We start from the raw sequence: 21,409 nt of genomic DNA on the forward strand, positions 1-21,409 counted from the left end.
GCCGGTTCTAGCCAGCTACACACCACATCCCGACATTGAAAAAATTTCAGACCGGGAACTTTTAGCTTAGTTAAAACTACTGATAAAAATACATAGACAATTGGTCCAATATGTCATGTGGACTTCAACAGTCCAACCGGCAATAATAATTCCACAGACCACCCCTCACCAGGGGAACACAAATAAAATCACACCACAAAATATACAATAAGCCATTGGCAAAATACCCGCAAAACGGGAACAAATTCCATTCTGGTTAGCACAAAAAATCACTCAAATAGAGGCAGTAGCACAAGTTACTACTTGTGTAATGATATATCTGTAAGAGACATTAGTTAGTATTAGATTCCTTACCTTAGAATATCCCCAGGCGTCAGACTGGATCCGGAAACGTTTGCGTAGCAGTACCCTTGCGCGTCGTTAGGCGTCGCCTGCGGCTCCGCGTCCGTCGTCGGCGCCGTGATGACGTCGTCGGAGTACTTAGACGCCGCCTCCGCATGCTGACGTCAGTTCTTAGACACAGCTTTTCCGCACCAGAAACGCAGAGCCATGTTAAAAACCAACACTGGTGCCATTGAAACTAGGGCCCTGAAAGGGGGTAACCCTAACCCTAGATATCGGTTCGCAGAACGGGGAGGATGGGTGGGTCGGTAAGGAATCTAATACTAACTAATGTCTCTTACAGATATATCGTTACACAAGTAGTAACTTGTGCATCTGAAAGAGACACGTTAGTATTAGATTCCTTACCTTAGAATAGATACCCCAGCAATACCAACCCCGGTGGTGGGTCTGCGAACCAATAATCACACCAGAAAGTCCTGGAGGACAGAACGGCCAAAGAAGCCATCCCTCCGGACTTGGCTGTCCAGGCAGTAGTGTCTTGCAAACGTGTGCAGCGATGCCCAAGTAGCTGCCTGACAGATGTCTTGTAAGGGCACTCCCCGGCCCAGGGCAGTTGTAGTCGCCGTGGCTCGGGTAGAGTGAGCCCGCAATCCAACAGGGGGCTCCTTTTTAGCCAAGGAGTAGCATGCCTGGATACACAAGATGATCCACCGGGAGATGGTCCTCTTGTGCACCGCTTTCCCCTTCTTAGCGCCCACGTAACCAACAAAGAGTTGGTCTTCCACCCGGAACTGGCGTGTGCGATTCAAGTAAAATGAGAGCGCATGTTTTGGGTCCAGACGGTGGAGCCGCTCTTCCTCTTTAGAGGGATGCGGTGGCGGGAAGAAGGTTGGCAAGGTGATAGACTGCCCGATGCGAAAGGCCGTGACAACCTTGGGCAGGAAAGATGGCTTAGTACGCAACACCACTTTGTCCGGATGGACAGAAAGGAAAGGTGGGGTACAAGAAAGGGCCTGGAGCTCACTCACTCTCCTGGCAGAGGTGATGGCAACCAGGAAAGCAGTCTTCAGAGTAAGAAGGCGGAGAGGACAGTTGTGAAGTGGCTCAAAGGGAGCGCACATCAGAAACGTAAGAACCAGGTTCAAGTCCCACTGAGGCATCACAAACAGAACAGGAGGGAATGTGTGTGTGATGCCCTTTAGAAATCTATTTACAATAGGGGACTTGAACAAAGAAGGTTGATCAGGCAGCCTTAGAAAGGCTGAAAGGGCAGAAAGGTAGCCCTTGAGAGTGCCCAGAGCAGAGCCCTGCTGGGCAAGAGAAAGAAGGAAGAGAAGAACTTTAGAAAGAGGGGCAGCAAGAGGATCCACAGCCTTTGCTGTGCACCATGCCACAAATCTGTTCCACCCGCAGGCGTATACCGACTTTGTGGAGGGACGCCTGGCTGCCAGAATGACGTTACAGACTTCAGGAGGCAAGTCAAATGGCCTCAACTGTCGCCGCTCAATCTCCAAGCATGGAGGTGGAGACTGGGCAGGTTCGGGTGGAGGACCGTCCCCATCTACTGCGACAGAAGGTCCTCCTGAAGAGGCAGATGAACCGGGGGATCGACTGACATACTGAGTAGCTCTGGATACCAGTACCTTCGAGCCCAGTCCGGAGCCACAAGGATGACTTGGGCCCGGTCGCGCTTGATCTTCTTCAGCACTCTGGGCAGAAGTGGTATAGGCGGAAAGGCGTACAGTAGACCGCAGCTCCACTCGCGCCGAAAAGCGTCTCCGAGCGAGTGCCGCCTTGGAAATTCCAACATGCAGAACTGATGACATTGCGCGTTCTCTTCTGTGGCGAATAGATCTAACCAAGGCTCTGCCCACTGCTGAAAGAGGCCTTGCGCCACGTCCGATTTCAGGCGCCATTCGTGATCCATCATGCACCGACGGCTGAGCTCGTCCGCCCTGGCATTCAGAGAACCTGCCAGGTGTTGAGCCACCAGGGTCACGCCCTGGCGTTCCAGCCATTGCCAGAGGCGCAGAGCCTCCTGGCAAAGGATCTACGACCCCACCCCGCCCTGTTTGTTGCAGTACCACATGGCGGTGGTGTTGTCCGTGAACACCTGCACTACACTCCCCCGGACAGAGGGGAGGAATGCTTTCAGTGCTAGACGAATCGCCCGTAACTCCAACAGGTTGATGTGGAGCCGGGTCTCCGCCGGAGACCAGAGGCCTCTGATCTCCGCCTCTCCCATGTGGCCTCCCCAGCCCTGGAGGGACGCATCCGTCACAACTACGAGCTCCGGTTGGGGAAGGGAGAGGGATCTGCCGCTGACCCAATCGCGGTCTGTGAGCCACCACTGCAGCTGTCTTGCAGTGCCCTCCGAGATCAGGACGTGGTCGGATAGGTTGCCCTGATGCTGGGCCCACTGAAACTTCAGGTCCCACTGCAGAGCCCGCATCCGCCACCTGGCGTAATGCACCAGCAGGATGCAGGAGGCCATCAGCCCCAGAAGCCGCAGCGTCAACCTGACCGACACCCGGGATAACGGCTGAAAGAGCCTGAATATCCCGGACCCGCTGTTCGGGTGGATAAACCCGAAACCGCGCCGAGTCGAGAACCACTCCGATGAAAAGGAGCTTCTGAGAGGGGCACAGGTGTGACTTCGGCACATTGATGGAGAACCCCAGCCGGTGCAGGAGATCCGCCGTAGTCTGGAGGTGGCTGACGACTGTCTGGGGCGAGCCCGCCTTCAACAACCAGTCGTCGGTAGGGGAAGACTGAAACCCCTAACCGGCGCATATGAGCTGCGACCACCGCCATCACCTTTGTGAACACCCGTGGGGCGCTGGTAAGGCCGAAGGGGAGCACGGTATACTGAAAGTGCACGTGGCCAACCGTGAACCGCAGGTAGCGCCGGTGGGCCGGCAGGACGGGGGATGTGGAAATAAGCGTCCTGCAAGTCCAACGCTACCATCCAGTCTCCTGGGTCCAGGGCAGCTAGGACCTGAGCCAGTGTCAGCATCTTGAACTTCTCCTTCCGGAGGAAGCCGTTGACGTTCCTTAGGTCCAAGATAGGGCGTAGGCCCCCTTTGCCCTTCTTGGGTACCAGAAAGTAGTGGGAGTAGCAACCACACCCTACTTCTGGCCCAGGAACGTGCTCGATGGCCCCCTTGGCCAAGAGGGCTGTAACTTCCTCCTGCAGAAGTCGCAAATGATCCCCCGATACACGGTGGTTCTGCGGTGGCATGGCTGGAGGAGTCGCCTCGAAGGGGAGGGAGTAGCCCCTTCGGACGATCTGCAGCACCCACCTGTCCGAAGTGACAGTGCGCCAGTGGAGGTGGTGATGGCGAATGCTGCCCCTCCACTGGCGTCACATGGGCCTGAAAGCGCGGACTAGGAGGGTTTTGAGGCGGATGCTGCGGGGGAAGGTGTGGACTGACCTCGCCGTTGTCCCCGACCGCCGGGACGGCGGTCCCCACGGCCGCCACCGCGTTGGGTATTACCCTGCGGAGGCTGGCTGGCAGCACGTGTGGGTACACCACTTCCGTGGCCACGAAAGGAATGAAAGGCAGCCGATTGCTGGCGCGGGGCCGAGAGGCCCAAGGACTTGGCCGTAGCCCTGGAGTCCTTAAAGCGCTTGAGCGCCAAAGAGGCGACGGCCATCAAAGGGCATGTCCATCAAGGTGTTCTGGACATCGGCCGAAAAGTTGGCGGACCTCAACCAGGCGTGACGTCTGACCGCCACCGTCGTTGCCATCGCTCTACCCAGTGAGTCGGTGGTATCCAGACCACACCGTATAGAATATTTGGCTGCATCCCGCCCCTCCACAAGGGCTTGGCCGAGTTTGGCCCGTACCTCCAACGGACACTCTGGCAGCACTTCCGCAACCGTATCCCACAGAGAGTGGGTGTAGCGGCCCAAGAGCCATGCGGTGTTGGAAGACCGCAGTCCCAGACTAAGGGACGAGAAGATCTTTTTGCCGTACTGCTCGTACCTCTTGGATTCCCTGTCCGGCGGTGCCGTATGTGCCCAGAAGAACGTCGGTCAAAGCCTCAATAAAGGGCAGCAGAGGCTCGGCCGAGCTTGACTGCGGTGTAAGGACCTCAGTGAGGAGATTAGTCCTCACGGCCGCGACGGGGAGCTCAAGGCCCAAGGCCTTGGCAGCCCTCATCAACACCACACTGTAGGTTGCCCCCTCCTCCGAAGCCACGGTAGGAGGGGAGACAAAACCAGTGTCTGGAGAGGTGTCCAGGCCACTGGCCTCCCCAAGGTCTCCTGCCCAGTCCTCATGAGACTGACACTTTCGGGTCAGAGGGTCCTCAGACCCCTCCCAATCCCCTTCATCACCCATCTCCTGAAACTCAGGGTTCTCAACTAATGGGGCCTGTTCATAGAAGTGAAACTCCCCAAACGACATCTGGAGGGGCGCCCATCAGGGCCATCCCGACGTCGGAACAGGAATGAAGGGGGCATCGGGGACGGCGCCGCCCGAGGACGGCGCCGGAGGCGACACCTGATGGTCCGACGCCGGGGAGGTCGTAAGGTCCACCGGCGACGATCCAGATCCCAAAGAAGGTCTAGCGCGGTCCCGCGGCGCCGGGCCCGAAGGCGCCGGCGGCGCCGGGGCCGCTGTACCCTGCGGCACCGGGCCCGAAGGCACCGGCGGCGTCGGGATAGCGGGATAGCGGGAACCTGCGCCGCCGCTAGAGGCCCCAGACGGGTCCGCTGGGCCCGAAGGCACCGCGGAGCCCGTCGGAGGAGAGAGTTTCCTCATGGCCATGAGGAAGTGTTCGATCTCCTCCGGCGTCGCAGTGAACCCAGCGTCGGAGGAGAGAGTTTCCTCATGGCCATGAGGAAGTGTTCGATCTCCTCCGGCGTCGCGTTGAACCCAGCGACCGGAGGGTGTGGAGCTGAACGCGGCGCCCGCGACTCCGACGGAGCCGCGTGGGTGGTGTCACCCGAACCCCCGGCCGCATTGCGCGAGCGTCGGGGGGAGTCCGCAGAGCGATGACGCCTCTTGGACTTCTTGTGCTTCTTACCTGACGACGACTTTGACCCGGAGGAGTGCGGCCTACTCTCGGAGCTGTGGTGACTCCGAGCCCGCGACCTGTCCCTCGACCTCCCGTGGGACCGAGACCTCTCGCGGCGTGGGACCGACTGCCGGAGTTCGAGTCGCCTGCGGGACCGCTCCCGCCTGGCTTTCGAAGAGAGGGCCCGGCAGTCGGAGCAGGCCTTGTCGTCGTGATCGACGCCTAGACAAGTTAAACACAGGTGGTGAGGATCCGTGACCGACATAGTGCGGTCGCAATCCTCGCAGTGCTTAAAGCCAGGCATCCCTACGGCACCAATCGGAGTCGAACAACTTCGAGAAATGATCGAAAAACGATCAAAAAGTTAGTCAAAAATTGACTAGGGTTACTGCTTTTTCCAGATCTGCGCTTGCCGGCGCGGAAAAAAGAAGAACTGACGTCAGCACGCGGAGGCGGCGTCTAAGTACTCCGACGACGTCATCACAGCGCCCACGATGCCGACGACGGACGCGGAGCCGCAGACGCCTACCGACGCGCAAGGGTACTATCACGCAAACGTTTCCGGATCCAGTCTGACGCCTGGGGATATTCTAAGGTAAGGAATCTAATACTAACGTGTCTCTTTCAGATTTTCCTGATACTACGCCCAGGGGCGGCTGGTGACATTTGAAAGTGGTGGGGCGTAAACTAATTTGCATATTGCAGCGAGCGCAGCGAGCGAGCGAGCCCGAACCACCTTGCATCCATCCATACATCATTCATGCATCCATCCACCCATCCATCCTGCATCCATCATTCATTCATCCACCCATCCATCCATCCATCCATCCATCATTCATGCATCCATCCACCCACCCATCCATCCATCCACCCATCCATCATCCATTCCTGCATCCATTCCTGCATCCATTCATGCATCCACCCATCCATCCATCCTGCATCTATCATTCATTCATGCACCCATCCATCCACCCTGCATCCATCCTGCATCCATCATTCATTCATCCACCCATCCTGCATCCATCATTCATTCATGCATCCACCCATCCATTCATCCACCCATAATTCATCCTGCATCCATTCATGTGTCCACCCATCCATCCACCCATCCTGCATCCATCATTCATTCATGCACCCATCATTCATTCATGCACCCATCCATCCTGCATCCATCATTCATTCATCCACCCATCCATCCACCCTGCATCCATCCTGCATCCATCATTCATTCATCCACCCATCCTGCATCCATCATTCATTCATGCATCCACCCATCCATTCATCCACCCATCATTCATCCTGCATCCATTCATGTGTCCACCCATCCATCCTGCATCCATCATTCATTCATGCACCCATCATTCATTCATGCACCCATCCATCCATCCTGCATCCATCATTCATTCATCCGCCCATCCATCCAACCATCCAGCATCCATCATTCATTCATTCATGCATCCATCCATCCATCCACCCACCCATCCATCATCCATCCTGCATCCATTCCTGCATCCACCCATCCATCCATCCATCATGCATTCATGCACCCATCCATCCACCCTGCATCCATCCTGCATCCATCATTCATTCATCCACCCATCCTGCATCCATCCTGCATCCATCATTCATTCATGCATCCACCCATCCATTCATCAACCCATCATTCATCCATCATCCATCCATCCACCCATCCTGCATCCATCATTCATTCATGCACCCATCCATCCACCCTGCATCCATCCTGCATCCATCATTCATTCATCTACCCATCCACCCATCCTGCATCCATCCTGCATCCATCATTCATTCATGCATCCACCCATCCATTCATCCACCCATCATTCATCCTGCATCCATTCATGCATCCACCCATCCTGCATCCATCATTCATGTATTTTTATGACCATATAACTTGCACACAGCTTGTCAGTGTTTAATACCAGTCTCGAACCTTGTACTCCAGCACCAATGATACATGATTAATATTAATTGTTTTTAAAAACATGTATTTATTCGACACCAATTTCACACCTTAGTCGGAACATCATTTTTATTTGCTTTTTAAAATATCTATTTATTTAACACCAAAGTAAGTCATATATACATTTTTATGGTTCGATAAGAGGCTCGGACCTGGTTTCCCAGCACCAAAGTCGGCCGTGCTATCCGTCAGGGGTTATGTAACCGGGCTATGTAGTGACCAGCCAATCCTGCGCCAGGATTGGCTGGGGGGGCACCATGACTCCTCGCCCAGTCGCCCTGTGTAACCCCGGGGGCTGCGGCCCGCCCCCTGGTCCTCTCTCTAAGGGGGAATTCACAAGAAAACGATCTGCGCATGCACGGGCATGTTTGTGCCCAAAAATAAACTTGCGCAGCTGCAGCAGCCCGACCCTCCTCCCCCCCCCCCTTGCGCCCTCCGGGAAGGTCGGGTGTCTCCCGGTTCCCGGCCGGCAGATAGCGCGATTTTTAAAAATAAATTGTGTTTGGCTTCTAGTGAGGACATGGTGGGTCCATGGGGCTTAGTGGGGCTTCGCCCCTACGCCCCAATGGACGCACCGCGCCTGACTACGCCTACTGAGAAACACAGAATTCTGACTATCTGTCTTCCAATGGGGATCGCACCACATGTGGGCGCAGTCTTTGCTTCGATATACACAAAAACACATGGTGTTCCATCCATGGCGGTTATACCAGACGTATTAAGACAGATTCAAAATGAATACGGTCCAGAACCTGCTTTAACTGTGGGTATGAAATTACTGAAAGACTTCAAGCAGGTCTCGGGCTATACTATTAACCAACATAAAGGGAGAAGCAGCATCTGTGGCGATCCGCCAGAAATTGAAAGAAACAGATATAGCAGAACAACCTTTTGAACTTGCCAGAATCATAGAAAAATCCTATGAAGAACTAGGTAGAGATAGTTTGGGTGGGAAACCAGTAAAACCCCAACTACTTGAAAATCCTGAAAAAACATTTATTAAAAATAATCTAAACACTCCAAAAAAGAGTTGGGATGGAAATAAACAATCCACTCCCAGAGAAAAACGATTCCAGTCCAGAGGAAGGTTTCCTCAACGGAGAGATAGATCTCCAGAACGAGGTGGCAAGTCTCCCCGGAGGGAGCCCTCTGAGAAAAGATACAACCTTAGAGATAGGGATAAATTGAGAAAACCTGATAGATATCAAGATATTGATACACGTCCCTCTCGATCTTTTCAGACTTCCTCACAGAAATCGGAAAGAAGAGGACGGTCAGAACACAACGAAGAGCACGTCAAGTCCAAAGACAAGGAACCTGCTCATCAAAGTAAAAAATTACAATATCCAAGAAAGAAGGTAGCTAGTATTAAAATAATAAAACATGCCGAGGATATTGAGGACACAACTGAAAAACGGAGAGTGGGCCCAGACAATGCTAGACAGCGCAGCATAAGTGACCATAGCTCGAAAGATCTTAATGAATGTTCTGGAGATAGTGGACACGAATGAATACATTCAAGTGGAAACTGCAGACACTAGAGTTAGCAAACCCCATAAGTTATACGAAATAACATTACGTATAGAGGGGGGACAAGACTAGGAAAGTAAGGGGTCTCTTTTGGGATAACCTTTCGAAAGGCTATGACATTCTGTTAGCTGAGAAAGACTGGCCACCAGAGTTTGTCAGGGAGTGCCCTCATGGCGAAGAAATGATTATGCCTGCCTTCTCAAATCAAATTCCAATTCATAAAAAATACATATATGCAAGAAAATGGGCAGTGGCCCAAGCTCCTGCATTATATAAAAATCATGTAGGATGGGATGAGGATTCTCCTCATCACAAAATCCAGTTAAAAAATCAACCCACTGCACAAAGGCAGTACCCAGTTAAGCAAGAAGCTAAAAAACAAGTCAGGGAGATCTTAGATCAACTTGAATATCAGGGGGTGATTGAAACCTGCACCTCACAAATGAACAATCCTTTGTTCCCTGTCTCCAAGCCAGACAATTCATATCGTCTAGTTTTGGACTACAGACACCTTAACTCATGTTGCAAAACATTTGCAGTACAAAACTCACACAGTGCAGCACTAATGAATAACATTGTGCGCAAAAAATATAAAACAACATTAGACATCTCTAATGGATTCTTTTGTCAAAACATTGCACCTGAAAGCAGGTATTTGACCGCTTTCTCAATAATGGGGTCGCAAAAACACTTCTGTCGACTCCCACAGGGATTCAAGAATAGCCCAGGATTATTCTCAGCAAGAGTAACAGAGTTACTACAAATATATGATGATGAGGCATTATCTTATGTCGATGACATCTATCTCACAGATGATGACCTGGAGACACACTTGAAAAGAGTGAACACCATAATACTCGGGTTTGCAGCTGAGGGTTAGAAATTCAACTTTAAAAAGTCACGAATTGCCATCTAACTGTCCTATTTTTAGGATATGAATTATCAAGTGAAGGCAAAAGCCTAGCAGACAACTTCTTAGAGAAGTGTGCTGTACTCCAAGAACCTAAAACGCTGAAGAACTTACAATCAATATTAGGTTTCCTGAATTTCGGAAGAACATACATTCTAAATTATGCAGAGAGAGTTAAACCGCTCTATGAATTAATAAAACCTGATTTCAAACCAATAAATTGGACTCAGAAACACACAGAAATTTTAAGATCATTGCAAACAGACATGTTAGCTAAAACTAAATTGCAAACTCGCGAAAACATACGCAATCTTGTAATCCGAGTCATCCCAGGAAGATGCAGATTCACGTACCTAACCTCTAATGAGGGAGAAACGGTACCAATAGCTTACAAATCACATTTGTACACACAAGCTGAAATGAAATTCAGTTCTACTGAAAAAATTCTAACTGCGGTTCAAACTGCTGTAGCAAAAGAAAGAGCCCAAGCCCAAGGCAGAAGAATAACTGTTTTAACAGCAGAATCGGCCCTTGAGGCATTAACAAGCCCACGCAATTTGAATGCTGTGGCATTAGATCCAAAGTGGATACTATGGGAAAATTCTCTTGCTGCAGAAGACGTGAAATGCTATTTTGACCCGAAAATGAAAAAAACTAGAAAATCTAGAATATGAAGAAGAATATCTTCTGCCAATCGAAATTCTGCCTCTCGAACAATACACATGTGTAATCTACATAGACAGATTTGCACAACACTACGATGTAGAAGAAAAATCCTACAACGCAGCGTGCGCGATTGTTAAAGGTCGCTGGCGCTTTGGTAAATTCAGACCAATAGTCACAAAGACTGAATCACTCAGAAACTGTTCAACTCAGTGAGCTGAAATAAGATCTTTAAAGATGGCGCTTGAAAATGCCGATCGCGAATTCCCCACACTAATAGTGTGCGATTCGCATTTCTGCGTAAAATCTTACAATAATGACATGCAAACCTGGATTCAAAACGGTTACAAAGATGACACAGGTGCCACAATAAAGCATAAAAAGCTCTGGGAACAAGTAGTTCTTTTGCAGAAAAAACTACAAAAGACTCGCGTGATGCATACACTGAGTCATCAACGTGATGGCGTTCACGTTGCAGGGAATTCATTGGCTAACAGAGCCACAGCGGATGCGGTCCTCCCGGCTTCCGTAGCCACAAAAAAGCGTTCTAAAAAACACAGACGGAGAAACTATGCTAGCGGTGAAAGCCTCCTTAAAAAGGCGACTATGCAGCATTACCTCTGAACTATCCACTCAATTATACATACATAATTGATGCAAACTCTGTTCCTTTTGCTCATATCCCTGGAGTGGGGGATAGAGTAATTCCAAACACGAACCGGAGAGTCTTATTAATAGCAGACGCACACATGGGAGAGGGTCTAAGGCACCTAGAGATCGTGAAATCTCTAAAAGAATTACAATCAGAATACTGGTGTGTCGGGGATGAACTTGCAACATTACAAATTTGCAAAAGATTGTCCAGACTGCAACAGAGACATCAGTCATGATCCGACCGGAGTATTGCCAGGACCCCTTTGTTAGAAAGCATAAGGCTATCTATACGCAGAAATCCAGCAGGAGAAACGCGATCCCATAAATATTTAGACTAGATTCACTTAAAATGCAGACACCAGCGCTCGGCTGACGCCAGAACTGTTATAAAAGATTTGCGAGTCTTGATCGGCATATACGCAATTGGCATGCTACATTCTGACCAGGGTCCTGAGTTTAGCTCTAGGGCTTACAAAGAGGCCATGACCAGCATGGGCATTGCATTGCGGTACTCTTCTCCCTTCCATCCTGAGGGAAATGCGGTAGTGGAAAGAAAAAATAAACGTGACATAAAGCAATCTATAACGGCGAGGGTATTAGGTTCGGGTGATGGGTGGGTCAAACATTTAACAAGTGTCCAACGTAGTCTTAACAATCTGCCAAGAAATTCTCTAAAAGGTCTCACTCCCTACGAACTATTGTTCGGTACTAGAATGCATATCCAGGACTTAGATAGTCACACTTCAGTGGTAGAAGAAAAAGCCTTTGATATCAAAGACCGTTTGGCTGTATTACAGGACTTAAATGAAACAAGAAGAAGTCTGAGTAATCTAAAGCTAAAGCCAACGGCCACTGAAGAAAAACCACCTGTCCCAGCAAGACCTGTCTGGATTCCAAAGATTGGGGATCTGGTCAGAGAAAAGATCGCGGTGAAGAAGGAATTTTGGGCCTTCTTACAGAAAAGCAGTACCTGTCTTAGCTGTCAGCGGAACAAGATCAGTTGTACTACCGCCCCTTGCTGGTAAAAAGGAGAACCGAGTTGTATCCATCGACCTGGTAAAACCACAATCATGTGGCCAATAATAAGTAGTAGGCCCAGTGGACTCCCAAGAAATAGCAGAAGACCAAATCTTGCTACAATCCAAGAGGTTCAAACTGAAAGACTAATCACTTTTGATAAACCTGCAGTGAATAAAAAAGGACTATGCAACAGAGCCATAGAACTTGTGCCTCTTGAAACCCAAATTGCAACAGTTCGTCAAGAAACACCAGTCTACAACGATGTAGCCTCAGACTTTGCTAGTGAAACAAAGAAAAATCCAAAAGCAAATGAAAATTCGGAAGCACTTCCAACAATTGACAGAACTGCATCTGGCTACTTCATCAATTTCGATGACTTTTCTGAAGATCCAAGCGAGCATGAAGAAACGCCAGCAACAAAAACTTTCAAAGACAAAGTAACTGAACTCTTTCATCAACTCAAAGAAACATATCTTATTTCACCATGGATTGAAATTTGGATTGTGTTAGGTGTACTTTTCCTTCTGCTTTGGCTCATCATGGTTCTATGTTTGGGAAAATTCATTGATGGAACATATAGTACAATGGACACAGCAAGTCAGAACTTCAACTTGGTCCTAAAGCCTCACACATCCTCTCACATCACAAAAAGAGAACTGTCACCAGTGAACATCACAGCCAATCCAATCCCCGGTGGGGTAGCAAGGGACAAAACTGATTATGAAATCTATGGCCCGATCAAGCTCTTGAAATATCCAAACCAGTTCAAGGTTTCATTAAGTGACTTTGTAAAACCAAGTACTTTTTCTGATGATTGGGACTTTGATAATATTAATAATATGATGTCAGGTTTAGTAATGTCAGCTAAATTCACAGAACATGATTATTTACAGGGTTCATCAAATTATGAAGAGTTATATTGTTATAATCATTTTGGTCATCACTATTTGCAAAAATCTGCTCAAACTAGAAATGTTTTAAATTATAATCAATTGGAACATTGTGCAACACCGCCTAAAGGCAGCTTGAAAACATTTTATGAGAAATTCCCATACTTCTCAGGTTTTAACACAAATGATGCAGAAACGTTTTATTTTAGAATGTCAAATAAGACAGGAATGAAAACAATGTTGACGAATACTAAATTGATTTATTCTGAAACATTTTATGAAAAAATGACTACATTTGGTTTTGAATTTTGAAAAAAAAAATTTAAACAAAAACCATCTGGGGTACAAAAGAATGGCAGGTCCAAGGTTTAGAAGCATTATTTAGAGCCTGCATGATCCCAGAACAATTAATATTCTGAATGACACCATTCAGCAAACAAGCTGTCTTGGGTTAGCCAAGATAAAAGACTTAAATAAACCGTCTATTCCGAAGCCCATGCCTGATAGTAATAGCACTACAGATGTGGAGATAGACGTATCCCATATTTTACACCAAAACAGAACACATCCGGATTGAAAACAATGGTTGATCTGGCCCACAGACACAAATAACTGTCAAGATAGATTCCTGAACAAAACACAGGGGTTTAAACAGACCAGACCAGACCCTAGATACTCCCAGAGACAACATCCAGGGATAGTTACAACATACAGTGTAGGGAAACTCTGCCTTGAATGGCTACAGAAATCCACACTGGCTGAAATTAAGCAACACTTGACTTTACTTAAAGACGGTGCTGACTTGCGTGATTTCATACTGGGACCTCGCAAACAGCGTCAAAAACGTTTCATATAGGCCGGTATATACGCTGCTTACAACGAGGCTTGGAAAGTAACACAAATTGAAACAGCTGAAAAAAATACGAGAAATTGATCGTATAAATTCGGAAAAATCACTTTCTGTAGTGGACAATGGGTTAACGACTCTGTCCTCCAGAATATATTCACTGGACAGCATTGTATCATCTGCTATTGATATAATAGAGCAGGACTTACTAATGTTACAACATGGTCAGTCCCAATTACGTTCTATTGTACAGCTTGGCTGGACGTTGCAAAATCTGCGTTCAGGCTACGTGCCATGGCGTTTAATCAACATAACGTCATTATTCTCTATCTTTAACCTTACTGATAAACAAATCAGTTTGGCACAAAAAGGAGCAGACTATACGATTCTGAGCATTGAAAAACTTGAGAGATTACCATTGACAATGTCAGAGAGACCTGTCATTGAATGGATAATACATGGAACGATTACAATCCCAATAACAACTTTCCAGTTTAAGTATTGCCAAAAATATATACCAGCAGGCCTGTATGAAAGGTTGGATAAAGGATACATCAAGTAAATATGGAAATTACTTTATACACACAAATGTTATAGTGAAGGGAAAAAAGAGGTATTCTTAGTGGTAACAATTGTAAAAAATCACTAAGTGGTACACTCCTGTGTCAAGGTATTAACCTGCATGGAGCCTGCGAAGGGTCTTCAAATAACCTTTCATGTCACCTGCACGGCACTCCTTCAAAACAGATAGAGCCATTTTTCAAGCAGCTTTCCAACGGCAGCTACGTTCTAATAAGTGACCACAGCTGTTGTGGCATGGTGCCAGGAAAAGCCTATCTCGTGAGCGTTAGTTCCATGGTCACTTGCTGTATGCAAGTATTGTATCCAAACAGCAATCCAGAATAGGAGGCGGGAATATGGCCTTCTTTGAATATCTCTTCTATTCGAATTGATACTTTAAGCAGAATGAAATCCATACTTTTACAAACAACTGTGCCTTTAACCTCGTCCAAAGAGACATATGATCTGCAAGTTGCAAGGACAGCAGCAGAGATACATTCCCTATTATCAACAAATTGCCCGGTACATTTTGTAGTAATGGTAAGCCAAATTTTAAACATGTCTGATACCAGTGGCATCGCACATGTATTTGAGACAATTTTTTCGGGACTGTTAACACCCTTTGAAACAGTTCTGGGCATCTTTCCGAATTTTGTCCATTCTGTCTTCGGCGGTCTGCCTCTACTTTTGGGACTCGTAGCAGGAATCTTATTTTTGATCCTTCTGCTCCGATATGGCAAACCAAGCCACAGACAAGACTCCAGCAACGATGGGAGAAATGATCCTAGCTATACGCTACCGAGACCAGATAACTAAAGTCCTTGGATTAGCCCGGCTAAGAGATCTAAGTGCAACCTGGTTTCTTTCATTCAGACCTATCTGGCAATATTGCATCTTACCTGTGCTTCGATGTCTGCTATGCGGAGAAGAATGCATGTTGGACGTCTGTCTTACACTACCATCAGCAGTACCAATGGATATAGATACCTTGCTAGGTCCGGTAACGACTCATGCATCGTGTTGTCCCCAGCGGTTACCGATTCTGATGACGGCATTCGTTGAGATTTCACCACTACGATTAGGTGGCGGTGAAGTAAGAGAGGAAAGCAGCACCAAACAGGTACAACCTTCTGTGAGCATTGCTGATCCTGACATCGATGATAGCAATCATTCTCACATATGCACAATTTCAGCATTTTCGAACTTGGTCGAACTTTCACCTGATGTTGTAGACCAATTTTTTGCAAGCCTGTCTGAAATTATGTTCTCCCCGGAACAAAAAGAATAACTTTTTACAACAACGAGCACACAGCGTTCCCTGAACTCTGAATTCGGCCTTCAGTTTTGATAAACACAGCTACTGAAAACAATTGGAACTATTTCCTTGAGAGCGAAATTATTTTTTTTTCACTTCCAAAATATTAACCCTTTTTTCTGACACAAAGTACTCTGCTTAAAGTAGAACTATTCTTAGAGAACAGAGCTTCTATTTTAGGAACTCTAGAGACAATATTTTACCTCAGCCTCTAGCACATGTACAGCATTTGTATAAATATGTGATGGAATGGTCTCGACCTTCTTTTCTGTATTCAGAGCCATTTCATGTGTAATTTTCGCAATTAATTCAGCTGAGATATATATGCATTTACCTGAATGATACCACTGCTTAAAAAGCATACAGTACCAATACTCATTTTCGTGTATTTACCATATACCATTTCAAATGTGAATTTTGTATTTTGGGGTGGGTTGTTAAACACACATGCATCGTTATGTTTAATATTGCTTAGTTTTTAGTAATGATGGACATTAATTCGTGGAGTGGGTGTTGTGTTTCTATCTAGGACCCTAATTCGATATTCCCGATGTATGCCCTTATATGGCTATAATAAATAATATCCTTATAAAGGCATAAGAATCATATCCATATTTAGTAATAGCCCATGCAGTCCAAATACGGCATGACTACTCCTCTAGACTCCTAGAAAGTACAACGCGTTCTTTAAACAAACCAAGCCTCCAGCAGCCCGGGAAATCCCCCTGCTCTTGTTTTGATTTGCACAAGAACTCCTAGAGTCAGAAAGAACTGTTAGTTCTTGGTGACGTCTTATGTATAACCTTACGTCAAACCCGGCACCTTTCAGGTATAAATATACCAACGTTGCCTTAAGCAAACACACGGTGATTTGTAGCAGAGCGGCTATCTACTTGCCCGGAAGCCCAGCTGATGCGAGGAGCCGAAGGAAGCCGCCCCTCCCCTTTGACGCACTGAGGAAGACGCTGTCTTTTTCTCCAGCCGAGAAAATCCAGCTCCGGTGTTTCCAGCCACCCTTGCGGGTTGCTGAGATATCGAGTCCTGAGAGAGAGATACAAGACCTCCTTCATTCTAAGAACCAAAATACGGAGCTGACTAAACCCTTAAGAGAATTCTTGATTCAGATCCTTGGCAAAAACCCAACTTAACTTAAACTGCAACTTACTTATTCCTTCACCACGTATTAGGCTTAGGTCAGGTACACCGGGGTAGGCGTAGATTAGAAGCACCAGTTGAGTACGTTAGTCAATGTATTTATGTATGTATATATTTTATCCATTTTAAAGTATCATATGGCTAACAAACCATATCAATGCTTTTACAGTATTATTTCATAATACTCCTTTTACTGTACGCACTTTACTTTATGACAAGTATTGCAATTGTGGCAATTCATTTCTCTTGCATGAGAAAGAAGACTGCTCAATAAATAACACCTTTTATTGAAAACGCCCGTCTCTCTATTTCTCTGCACTCTGGTGAAACTAAGTACGCACGATTGACTGAGTGAAATAATTGTCTATTGTTTTCACACGACTCTAGAGATACACTCTTTATTCTGAGGGAGCAAAGTTGTCATGTTATATGGTTGTCAGAAGCTAATCCCTTCTTGTCTAAATCAGGAGAGTTAACTCTTTCCTGAACATTCGAGAAAGTTTCTAGTGACCTCTGAGCTAGCTGGCAAAACTAATTAAGTCTAATATAGTCAGTAGAGACCTAGTCGACCTCAGTCCTACGTCTACACTGCTGAATATATTATTCCAATGCGCAGAGCCCATTGGGAATATAGGAACTACACTACAAGACGAACTTCAGATGCACTCAAGGATGGGAGCAAAGGGAGGCAGCGGGGTTGGTTTAATACTGTGGTCCACTCCCAAGTTGTAGGAGAATGCTATAAAGGAGAAAAGGCCCTAAAAATCCCTTCAAAATCTGTTTTGATTCTTTGCAAAAGCAGTTACAATAAAGTCTTCTGTTCATCTAACTCTTTATATCGCCAATAGATGGACTCTCACTTAAGAAGACTGAAGGCAACTATGGGCTAAATCCAGCAAGTATGTAAGAATTCTAAATGTCAGCACAGAATCTGGATGGAAGCCCTTGTCTTTATACCATGCACAGAAACACTCTCACTGTACATTTTAAGCCTTTCTTGTTGTGTACCTGCGCCTGGCTGTTCCTGCAGTCTGCTGGAATGTCTAAATTGGTGAACTTTAGGTGGTCAGGTACCAGGCTGTCAAGTTGAGTGACTTGAGATTGTGGTAGAGAATCTCTCTGTTGTGGCTGGAGATGAGAAGTGGCGCTGCCGGATATGTGTAAGCCTCAAAAGTTTGCTGTATGCGTACTGGTGTGGCAAGGCTGGGAAATGAGAATTATGGAGCAGTCATTTATATTCATCAGTGCTGTAGGGATTGGACAAAACGGAGGAAAGGCGTATGCAAAGGCATCTGACCATTTGATAGAAAAGGCACTAGATTCCCACTTAGTTGCCAGACCTGCTGGCACAGAACTGGCATTTTGTCGTTCTCCATGGTCACAAACAGGTTAAGTGTGAAACAGCCCCATTTGCAGAATACATAATTGAAATGGTTTTGGTGGTTCTACATTTCTTGTCAGTCTGATAGAGCTGAACTAAGCATGTATGCCTGATTGTTTTGGCACCATGAGAGATGCTCCACTGTGATGTTCACTTGGATGGAGATGGCTCAGTCCCACAGTATCTGTGCCTTTTCTGACAGTGAATGGGACTTTGTTATATCCTTGCCTTGTGATGTAATACATCGAATTCATGCTGTCTGACTTAATGAGAACTGCTAGTCTGGCTAGTCTCAGAAGGAATACATGTTGGCCCACTCTATGGCCTGTAGCTCTAGGACATTTATGTGAAGCGTTTTTTCGTGTCTGACCAGAGGCCTCTGGTTGTTAGCTACCGCATGTGGGCGCCCATTGAAAATACCATTTTTGTATGATGAAGATTGAAATGGGAGACCTCCATTTTCGATATGATGAAAACCTCTAAAACAGCAACGTTTGCTTGATTCTTCTTTTCACCTGCACTATGTCATCCCAAAAGCTGGTTGTCCTGGATGCATGACTGGGTAGTGCTCTTTAGTCTTCCGGAGATCTGCCAGAGCCTTGTCTTTGGCTTATTTTCACCCTGCTCTGGGTTAATATGGTCGTCTTTGGCCACCATATTCATTGAAGCCGCCTCCCCTGTATTTTTGTGATCATCTTGAGCCAAGAAAATTTGTTGATTCAGGGCGTATATACTTCAAAGTCCTGAGGGATTTTGTAGTGCCCATGACCATTTTTATATATTGCAAGTATCGTCTATGTGTTTATGAAACAGTGTAAGTCAGCCAAAGGCATATTAAAAATTTTTGGCTTGTACTTCCGGGCAGAAAGCCATGGAAAGCAGCCATTCTTGCCTTCTAAGCATGGCTGCTCCCGCCAATTGGCGGAAACCTGCATTAGAAACATCCATTGCAGCATCAATGATGGATGCAGATGTATTTGTTCCTTCTTTCAGTATTGTTTAGGCTTCTTCTCTGCTGTCCTCCGGAATGAGATGGCTCAGTGAAAAACGGCTTACCACATCTGATGATTGTAATGACCCAGAATTGCCAAAGCATTTGTGGCTTTGATCAAGGGTGCTATCATAAAACAAACTCAAACTCCTAGGCTATCTACTCACTCACTGTCTCTGTTAGGAGTTGCTAAAGCTAGCATGATCCCGTTTTTCAACTGCATTTGTGCTGCTTCCACAATGATGGAATTCTTTGACAGATATGCCAGCATATGGGCCTGGGCACTGTATTGTTTTTTCTTTTTTTCTTTTAACGGGCATTATTGCTGGAACGGCAGATTTTGTCTTCCAAAAGTTTGATATCCTCCAGCCACACAAAATCCAGTATGGGAATCAACTTTGAGGTCTTGCATGGCTACTCTTTGGAGCCAGAGAAAACATTGCTATTTCACTGAAGCCATAGGAAGTTTGGCTTTCTTAGCCGTCCTGACCATAAGTGTTTGAGAGAGGACTATGTTCTCCGAAGTGGAATCAAGTTGTCGTTGAACACCTAAATCTCCTGTCCCCATTCAAAGCCTTGATTTTCTGGGAGCGCACTCTCTTCCTCCATATTTTAGAACTGGTTGGAACCCACCAAAACTTGTCTCCAGTATCATAAGAGATGAAAGTGGTGGAGGATGTCGCGGTGGAGTAGATACTAGTGGTGGTGATGGTGGAGATGTGGGTGGTGCCAAAAGTGGGACAGATGATGGTTGTCCAATGGGCTGTTGAGTAAGTCATCTCTGAAAGGTCTTTATAATCTGTTGCATTGTAGTGTAGTATAAAGTTGAGAACATACAGTGGTGGAGGGTTTCAGCTGTAAAAGTCTACAGCTGATATTCGTATTCCTAGTATTCTTCCTCAAAAGCGTATTCTTCGAATTTGAGCACATAATTCACGTTATTACTTAGCGTTACAAGCCACATCCAAGGCAATCTCCTGGTCACTAACCTCCACCTCAATATCAGATTGCAAACCTGAGTTGGAAAATTTGCTGTCACTTTTAATGGTGAAAGAAAGTCTGGAATATCAAATTTTGTTGTTGAAGTTGTCCTTGATAAGGTCATTGGCAGTGTCCTCGATGGGGAGTTGAGCATCAGTATTGGTCTTGCTGTTGAATGTAATCAGAGGCTTGATGGTTTCATCATCAACAGGGCTGTCAATGGAGGGGTGAGAGACATCTTTGGTGTGATTGTTGACAGTGTTGTTATCGACGATGGCCTTGATGTTGAAGGCGTCATTGTCATAGACAAGGACTTAGTCACTGACGAGGATTTTGACACGGCCTATAACTTAGGTTTTAATGCAGATGCCATCAACGGGATGGTCCTCCACGATGAGTTTCCTTCTTCGAAGTCAAGTCGACGACTTTGCCATCAGCAGAAGGGATAGGAGTTCTGTGAGGGCTTCCAGTCAGCTGGGTTTTCATGTACGTTTTTGCACAGGCTGATCTTCACCCTTTCTGGACTGTTTTTCTGAGGAAACTCAAGTTTTGTCCTTTGGGGTGGTGGCTACAGGTGCTTCAGATTTTAAATCTAGCTCTGGAAACGCCATGTTTCTCTTTTTGTTCTACCTTCATAGAAGTGCTTGGTGGAGCACTTTTCCCAAAATCATTCCCAGAAGAGATGCCAACCCCTTCAGAAGCCAGACATATCTTTTTTCCCTGCAAGTACAGTGCCTACCTCTGCTTCCTGTCCTTCAGAGTCTAGGAAGCAATGGATTTACAAATAGTGCCACGGGAAACCTCGTGCTGATAAGGTCAATAAAACGCTCTATTCATGTGTAGATTTTCCTCTGTCCAGAGAAGATCTGTTTCTCTCTCAGTCATGATGACAGGTGGTGATAGGGAACGGCACTGCTGGCTCAGAAAGTGCAGATTTTCCACAGGTCTACCATAAAAATAATTAACAAAATGCTGATAGATGAACACAGAGCTGGTTTAAGTCCATTGAAGAACAGGAACATAGCAAGATAGGGTCACAGTGAACTCTTCTTAGGGACTCTCACATGACATGTGGTAGAAATCTGATTTATGGTGGCCTCTAGTGGCAGTAGAAGAGCTCATTACTTACAAATTATTTGGCTGAAGTTAGAATGGTGTAA

At 46.6% G+C, this 21,409-nt stretch overlaps 1 protein-coding gene across 3 annotated transcripts in view; it reads right to left on the bottom strand.

The window, feature by feature from the left end:
• Positions 1 to 21,409, bottom strand: part of CEP112 (centrosomal protein 112) — a 2,313,552-nt gene that overhangs the window by 374,864 nt on the left and 1,917,279 nt on the right. The gene's annotated exons all lie outside the window — the stretch shown is intronic.

This window comes from Lissotriton helveticus, chromosome 7, assembly GCF_964261635.1.
Source record: "Lissotriton helveticus chromosome 7, aLisHel1.1, whole genome shotgun sequence".
Taxonomy (NCBI): domain Eukaryota; kingdom Metazoa; phylum Chordata; class Amphibia; order Caudata; family Salamandridae; genus Lissotriton; species Lissotriton helveticus.